Raw genomic sequence first — 8,359 nt, 5'->3', positions numbered from 1 at the left:
TTCCTTTTAGAGCCTTTAGGGGACCTCTAATGCCCCAGTTGGGCAGTTTTCGTTGCACATGCATCAGACAATATCGCCAATGCTGTTTTCTTTTAGGTGTCCTTTATTGAGAGTATGGTTCTAAAACATTTGCTTATATTGTTTTGATTACCTTTATGTTATTAACAGATGACAGTAAATGATGTGAGATTATTTTCACTGGGAAAAAAAAAATCGTCAAGCCCAGGTGGTTTCATTGGAGAATTGATAGACAGGTTTAATGTCATTCTTATGAAAATCCCATGATTTTTTTTTCTGGATGTAGACATGATTATTCTAAAGTGTGTATGGAAAGCAAAGGAACTAGAATAGTTAAACTGTTTTTGGAAGAATATAGCAGGAGGAATCACTACCCATTTCAAGACTCACTATACGGCTACTGTCATCAGGACTGGTATTGGTGAAAAAGTAGGCAGGTAGATCATTGGGACAGAACATACAAGTACAGCCAACTTTTTTGACAAAGGTACAAAACAAGTTCAACCGAGGGAGGACAGTCTTCAACAAATGGTGCCGGGGCAATTGGGCATCCGTAGGCAAAAACAAAAAACCTCAAATTTTATACAAAAATTAATTCAAAGTATATCAGATTTAAATGTAAAACATAAAACTATAAAACTTTTAGTTAGAAAAAATCATAAGAGAAGACCTTCAGGACCTAAGGCTTAGTGAAGAGTTCTTAGACCTGAGATCAAAATCACATTTCATGAAGGAAAAATTGATAAATTTGAGTTAAAAGCTTTTGCTCCAACAAAGACTCTGTTAAGAGAATGAAAAGAAAAACTAGAGTGAGAAAACCACATATCTGGTAAAAGGACCTTTATGTACAATATATAAAGAACTCTCAAAACTCAACAGTAAAAAAAACCCCACAGAAACCTAATTAGAAAATGGGTAAAAGGCATGAAGAAATACATCACCAAAGAGGATATACAGATGGCAAATAAATACATGAAAGATGGTCAACATCACTAGCCCTTAAGGAAATGCAAATTAAAATTGCAATATCATTACACGCCTATTTGAGCCACTAAAAGAAAAAATAGTAATGATACGAAATGCAGGCAAGGAGGTGGAGAAACAGAATCTGTTGTACATTGTTGGTGGGAATGTACAGTGGTACAGCCACTCTGGAAAACAGTTTGGGAATTTCTTTAAAAACTCCACATACACATACTCCCGGGCACTTATCTCCGAGAAATAAAAACTCACACTTCCCCCAAAATTGGACACCAATGTTCATAGCAGCTTTAGTTGCCAAAGGCTATAAAAAAAAAGTTCTTCAAAGGGTGACTGGTTAAACTGTGGCACATTCATACTGTGGAATGCTACTTAGAAGTAGAGAAAGTATTGATACATGCAACAGCTTGGATGGACCTCAAGGGCACTATGCTAAGTGAAAAAGAATAGATACCAATGGGTCACATACTGTATGATTCCATTTTTATAACACTCTTGAAATGTCAAAATTCCAGAGATGGAGAACATATTAGAGTTGCCAGAGGTTAGGGATGGTAGGGACGGGTGTGACTATGAAGGAGACCTTTGGAATAGTTGTGGTGATGGGATAGTTGTGTATCTTGATTGTTGTGGTGGTTAAGCAAATCTTCACACGTGATGAAATGGAATAAAACTATACACACACTGTACCAGTGTCCAATGTCCTGCTTTTGATATTGTACCATAATTATGGAAGCTGTAACCATGGGGAAACTGGGTGAATGTTTCTCAGGACCTCTGCACTATCTTTTTAACTTCCTATGAACCTATATTTCAAAAAGGTTTTAAAAATATAAGTGGTGAACAAAGAAACTGGTAAAACATGTTTATAAATTAAAGTGTATATTTTATAAAAATGTGCTTTCTTTGTTTAAAAATAAGAGAAAAAGCACTCTGGAGTCTGGGCCACAGTCTTGTGGAGGATCAGGTGGAGTAGTTCAAAGTTAGTAGCAGTGAGTCCTGGCCTTGGTTGGAGGAGAAGGTGGGATGGGCGCCTTTTGCCCCAGCAGCCCCTTTGTCGTAGGGCCTTAGGAGATGGGCCAGCGAGGGGCAGAGCCCAGCTCTGTGGCACTTCTCGAGAACAGCCCTGACCAACTTCCCAGTGTTCCAGGTCCCTCCTGCTTGGGACTCTCCAGTACACCTGGCCTCTTCATCTTGGAAGAGATGTCAGGCCTGGGATGTTCTGCAACAGCATGGATGCCCCTTCTGCAGCAGAGGACAGGTGAACAGAACCTGCTGGCCCAGAGACGCAGGCTCAGAGGGGAGCAGCAAGAGGGCTGGGTGGAAGTCGCACCTGGGATTGCAGGGATGGGCCCCCAGGGGCCAGGCCGACATCTACCAGTGCAGGGCCTTGTGAGGAATGGTGGGCTTGACATCAGAGAGGGCCATAGCCCCTGCAGTCGCAAGGGAAGACTCCACTGTCCAGTCTCAAGCCCAATCCCCCCGTGGGGGCTGTGTTGCTGTCACCACCTTCAAGTCTCCAGTGCGCGAGATGCCTGCTCACCTTCAGACGGCCTCTTGATGGGGCTCTGAGCTGTGTCCAGGGCCTGCCGTAGCTGCCCACTCCCACAGCAGCCAGGGTGTCAGTCACTAACTCAGCATGTTTCCTGAGCCACCTACCTGTACTGGGCACTGTTCCGGGTGCTGATGATGCAGCTGTGAATCTAACGACGGCTCTGCCTTGGAGAACTTGACCTTCCATTCGGTCTCTGGATCTATGCTGGGAGCCAAGCCCCTTCCCTCAGACCAGCCCCAAAGACCTCGCTTCCCCAAGACCCATCTGGCTGAGCATCATGAGGGGCTCCCAAGAGTCCACTCAGCAAAGAGACTGCATGGACGAGAATCTCTATGCAGCGTAGCCTTTATGTCCCCACTGTCCTCACATGGCCACTGGGGGGCAGCATGAGACACCGATGGGACCTGTGAAGGGGAGCATAGGTCAGTACTGCCTGCTTTGCCAACTGCTGCTGCCAGCGGGTCTTCGGTAAAGCACATCACCCACTGGAGGAAGCACTCCTGTCCTCTCCCATGGGGCCTACGTCATTTGCTAAGGGGCTGATCATCAGAGATGATCCATAGACCCAGAACGGGGGTCTTGTCCTGCAGAGAGCAGGTTCCAGGCACTCCAGGGTGTGCGAGGTTTGGGTGAGGTGTCCTGAGTGTCCTATCAACCCTGGGGACAGTCCCAGCACCACCTGGTCACCCCTCCTTGCCTGTGGGAGGGTCTGATGTGCAGGAGGTGTGTGTGGACAGGCTACCTGGAGATGTGGACCCACTTTAGCCTGGCTGAGAAAGGCCTCCCCTGGAGGGTCAGGTCTCTTTGGACCCTGGGCCAGGCTAAAATGTCATCTCCTGAACCTGTCCTGAACATCTGCTGCTTGGAGCCAAGCTCTCAAGATGCCCACTGTTGACCCAGGGACCATCCAGGTGGGGTGGGGGTACCCACCATATGGTACTGGATGGGAGGAGTGGGTCCTAGAACTCTTTCCTGGGCTCAGGCCTGGCCTCAAGCTCTGGAGGCCATGGGCTGGGCAGGGGTGTCTTGGCCGCATTTCCCAGCCAGCCTGCCCCTTTTGTATGTATTTACTGGTTTTCTTTAAATGTTCCCATTACTCAGGCCACCGGTGGGCATTGGGACAGAAATAAATCCCACAAGGCAGCCCAGCCAGAAGCCGGGAATCTGATTCCCCCTCAAAGGCCGGAAGAGGCCCCTGTGCAGAACATGCCAGACCACAGCAGCCCACACACTTCACGCAGCCACGAATATGGCCACACCCCATGCACACGCACGTGCACATGTGTACCTTTATACACACCTCCCCCCCCATACTCCTCACACATGCACACGCATGCCTTCACACACGCCCCCCTCATGCACACTCTCCCTGGCAGCCAGGCTCACACCCCATTGTGACCACACACCCTGGGGTCACAAGCCCAGCCATCCTCAAGGTGCTGGCAGGTGACACAAGTGGACAAGGCTGTGGAGGGGGAGGGCAGGCCTTGTGCAGCCCGCGAGGAGCATGGCCTCATGGGAATGCAGGCCCAGAGCTGCCAGGGCTTCTGAATTTTTAAGAGAAGCTGGAAAGCTGAATTTTTATGTGAAATATCCTGATTTTTAAATGTTGGCTCAAGATGTTGAAAATACTGTGAGGGCCAAACCAAACATGTCCGTGAGCCAAATTCCACCCACAGGCAGCATTCTCAGACCACGGGTCCACACAGACACACATACACACAAATAGACACACACGTATACACAGACACACAAACACAATAAACACACTGATACACACATATGCAGTCATACAGACAAATAGACACACCAAAAGACACACATACAAATGGACACACATAAATACACACGGGCACACAAACGCACAGTCACAAATAGAACATACAAATAGAACCACAAACACATCCACACATCCACATACACATCCACAAATACAAATAAATACACAAATAGACATACATACATACAAACACACACATAGAAACTGACACACAATGTCCCCTTCTGTCTTGCTGATGATGTAAGTGAGCTTGTTGGGGGCAGGTAGTCTGCCAGTGTGGCCTCCAGGCAGAGGCCAGGGTGTGGTCCAGGCCAAGGCTGTCCCCTGACTCTTACAAATGCTGGAGCAAGAAGAAGGTGCTAGGACAAGTTGTCTCCAGCTGACTGGAGAGCACAGCATGGCCGTGGAGAGGAGCTGGTGAGGAGCCTCAAGTGCCAGGACCTGATGGGATTGACTGGAGCCACAGGTATTGAGGAGCTGGGAGGGAGGCTTGGGGTGGCCAGGAACCCACCCTCCCATGGCCCAGAACCCCATCCTCCAGCCTGGCCTTGCCCCCTCCTTCCTGCCACTGGGAAGCAGAGCCAGCAGGTGCTCCGGGAGGCCGCCTTTCTGCAGAGCTCCCCACCAGAGCTGCTGGCGATGTTTCCACCGGTGGTTCTGTCTTCCTCTCACCATGATGGGAGAACCGCCCCCAAACCACGGGACCTTTCAATCAAGAAGAATTTACGGAGGTACCTTACCCCCTCCCCACAAAATACCAAGGCTGAGAGTGGTGGAGGGCCCTGAAAAGGTGCATAACACATGCAAGAACACAAAGAGGCCCACCTCCCCTCCCCTCATCCACAGATGGAAGGCTAAGGCCAGAAGGACTGTCAGAGGTCTGGACTCCTGGACTCCTGCCTCTCTGGCCTGGCCCCTTTCCCTCCCAGAGTCATGTTGGGGATAGCCGACCCCAGCCCTTGGACAGGTAGGATCTGTACAGAATCCACACCCACCACCCTTGGCCTCCACTGCTGGCATAACCATGATGCTGAAGGAGAGAACCTGTCACTTGGGGATGTCTTGGCCTTGGGTCCCCCGGGACGCAAGTCTGCCCAAGGGGGTGATAGGGGCTTTGTCCAGGCAGCAAAAACCCAGCCTGGAGGCCTACTGGGCAGCAAGGTAGGTTTCTGTGCCTGCTCAGGTCGGGAGACCTGAGCAGGTGCCTGACCTCTGAGAAGTAGCTGAGGCTCAAAGAGGTAAGGTGGCTTGCCTGTGGTCACATAGCACACACACAGAGCCAACCAGAGCTCAGGCCCCTGTCCAGCTCTAGAGTCCCTTCCTCCTCTGCCCCTCCTGGCCAGTGGGACCAGTCCCCCAGCCAAAGCTTGTTTCAGTTGGCCATGGTAGCCTCAAGCTGGGATCACTGGCCTGAAGTTGGCTGAGGCAGCATCTGGGACAGAGAGCTGCACGTGCCCCACATCCCCAGCCCCCCGACCTGGGCTCAGCACAACCAGACCTCTCGTCTAACAACCAGAGCAGAGCCAGGACCCTCTCAGATCCTCCAGGGCAGTTTCATGTTTCCTCAGACCCACAGAGCAGGGCTGTGTTCCCCTCATATACTCTCAGAGCAGGGCTGTGTGTCCTCTCAGACTCCTGGGGCAGGGTCATGTCCCTCTTGAGCCTCCAGAGACCTCAGCCCCCGTTCCCCTCTGCTCTCCCTCTGACCACCTCCCCAGAGGGAGGGCTGAAGAGTGCATTGTTGTGGACTGCCTCTCCCCGCATGTGGGCCCAGCTAAGTCCTTGTTCTTGTCAGGGGCTTGCAGGATGAGAGTGGGCAGAGCCATGTCTTGATGGCCCTGGATCTCCTAGGCCCCACTCTGAGCTGGAAGCTATGGACTCACTCAGCCTCCCCTTGAGACTGGGCCTGTGTTCCAGGGCTGCACAGGGGCCCCCAGGAGGGTATGTTCCTTCCAAGGGTCTTCAGAGGTCCTTCTCCCAGCCTGGGCTGGGGGAGATGGGCCAGAGAGAGGCAGGGCCTGTCCACATGCCCAAGACAGGTGGGAACTGGACCTTGATGCCTTACCAGCCTGACTGGGAGTCCAGCGCAGCCAGTAGTCAAGGAGGCTGAGGATTTGGGGTCTCTCAGTGCCCGCCTCCCTGTCTACCCGCCACCCGGCCTGGCTGGTGTTTACGTGTTCCCTGTGGCTTGGCTGGGCTGTGGGGCCTTGAAGGGAGAAGTGACCACCTGGCTCTAGCCCCTGCTCAAGGCAAACAGGGTCCTGACCGCCTGCCAGGCCTGCTGAGGGCTTCCACTTCCTCTGCCAACACCTGGATGGCCCAGGCAGAGCTCAGGGGCCTCTGTGAGTGGAGGCTGGTCCTGGCCTCGGGGGCTGTACTGCTGTGAGAGGTCCAGTCCTGTCCTGGGTGTCTGGCCTGAGGAGAGATGGTGCCCAGTCAAGGGGGAGGTGTGGCCCTGTCCTGGATCCAAACATCCCGAGGAGAGAGAGCCAGTCCTCATCTAGGAAGTACCCAGCTGGCCCTGGCCTGGGGACAACAAATCTGGGATGGGGTACTCAGCATTCCCGGGCGCATTTCATTCTAAGGACATGAACAGCCCTGTCTCAGGAGTGGCAGGGCAAGGGGGCATCTAAAGAGAAGGTGGTGATGAGTCTGAGAGGGGAGTCAGCCCTGCCCTGGGGGGTGCTAGTCTGAATGTTTCAGGGTGAGTGCGCCTCAAGGGCTCATTACTTCAGAAGCCTCCTGACAGGGGACTCTGGGTCAGGAGATGGGTGCTGGGGCCCAGCCAGCTCTGGGCATCAGTGACCTCCCTATTGGTGGGCAGGATGAGTTGCTCTGAGGGCCCAGTGGTCTGGAGGTCCCTTAGCTCTGAGCTGAGCTGGTGATGAGGAGCATCAGATATCCCTTGGGAGGACGATGCGGGTCTGTTCTGCTGAGGGCCCCTTCCCCCAGCCAGTAGCTCATCCAAGGTCCTTCCTGATGACAGCACCTCCCAACTGTAGCATCCTCTTCCTGCCTGGCCACCTGCCTCCCGAAAAGCTACCTCTCCTCCAATCCCTGTGCAGCCTCCTCTGGCCTCCACATTGTAGTGTGGAGTCTTCTAAATGTTGCTCAGACCTTGTCGCACTCCCTCTAGAACTTCCTACAGCTCCCAGCATCCATGAGAATGCTTGATGCTCAGCCTGGCTCGGTGGCCCTTCAGGACCTGGCCTATGCCTCTCCTACCATTCCAAGCAGGTCACATTACAGAGAGCTCCATGGGTGTACCAGGCCTTTGGTGGCTTGGCCTGTCTGCCACCTGGAAGGGCAGGCAGGGCTGTGCCTGAGGCTGCTCGGCATATGCCCATGCCACCCACTGCCTAAATAAATTTGTTGTCCTGGAGCTCATGACCCCTCACCTAGCCCCCAGTGGGTGGGTGTGGGGGCTGTTGGAGGGAGGAGCCCTCCTGGATGTTGGGTCCATGGATTGAGTCCATGAGCTGGAGATTGGAGGGGAGAGGCAGGGGCACCAGCTTGTGTGCAGGCCCAAAAGCAGGGCTTGAGCAAGAGCAAGAAGCTTGGTCAGGCCAGATCATGGGGTGGGATCTGTTGGGTCAGTCCTCAGGGCATCAGGCTGAGGAGGGTCTGTGCCATTCTGGGGCCATGAATGGCCCAATACAGGGATGGGTAGGACCCAGGGCGATGAGTAAGGTGGTGGCCGTGGGTGTTAGGTGGGATAGTTAGTGACAGTCCTGGGTGGTCAGTGAGTGGATGGATGTGTCTAGCCTTGCAGGTCCCCACCCAGCCAGCCCTCTAGGCTTAGACTCCTGGCGCCTCACAGTTCCCGAGCCAGAGCAGAGACCCCAGCCTGAATTTTACTTGCTGGCCCTAGCACTAACCCGGTAATCTCCATCTGGTTGCTGAAGGTGTATCTGGTCCAGGGTAGGGGCTGGGGCCATCAGACAACCAGGAAAAGTTCACTCTGTGCAGGGCCTTGGGCTTGGGGGTGTGGCCAGGGGCCTGAGGGATCTGTTGTCCACCCTGGG

This window comes from Cynocephalus volans, chromosome 11 (genome assembly GCF_027409185.1).
Source record: "Cynocephalus volans isolate mCynVol1 chromosome 11, mCynVol1.pri, whole genome shotgun sequence".
Taxonomy (NCBI): Eukaryota; Metazoa; Chordata; class Mammalia; order Dermoptera; family Cynocephalidae; genus Cynocephalus; species Cynocephalus volans.
Note: the sequence above shows the minus strand (reverse complement) of the source record.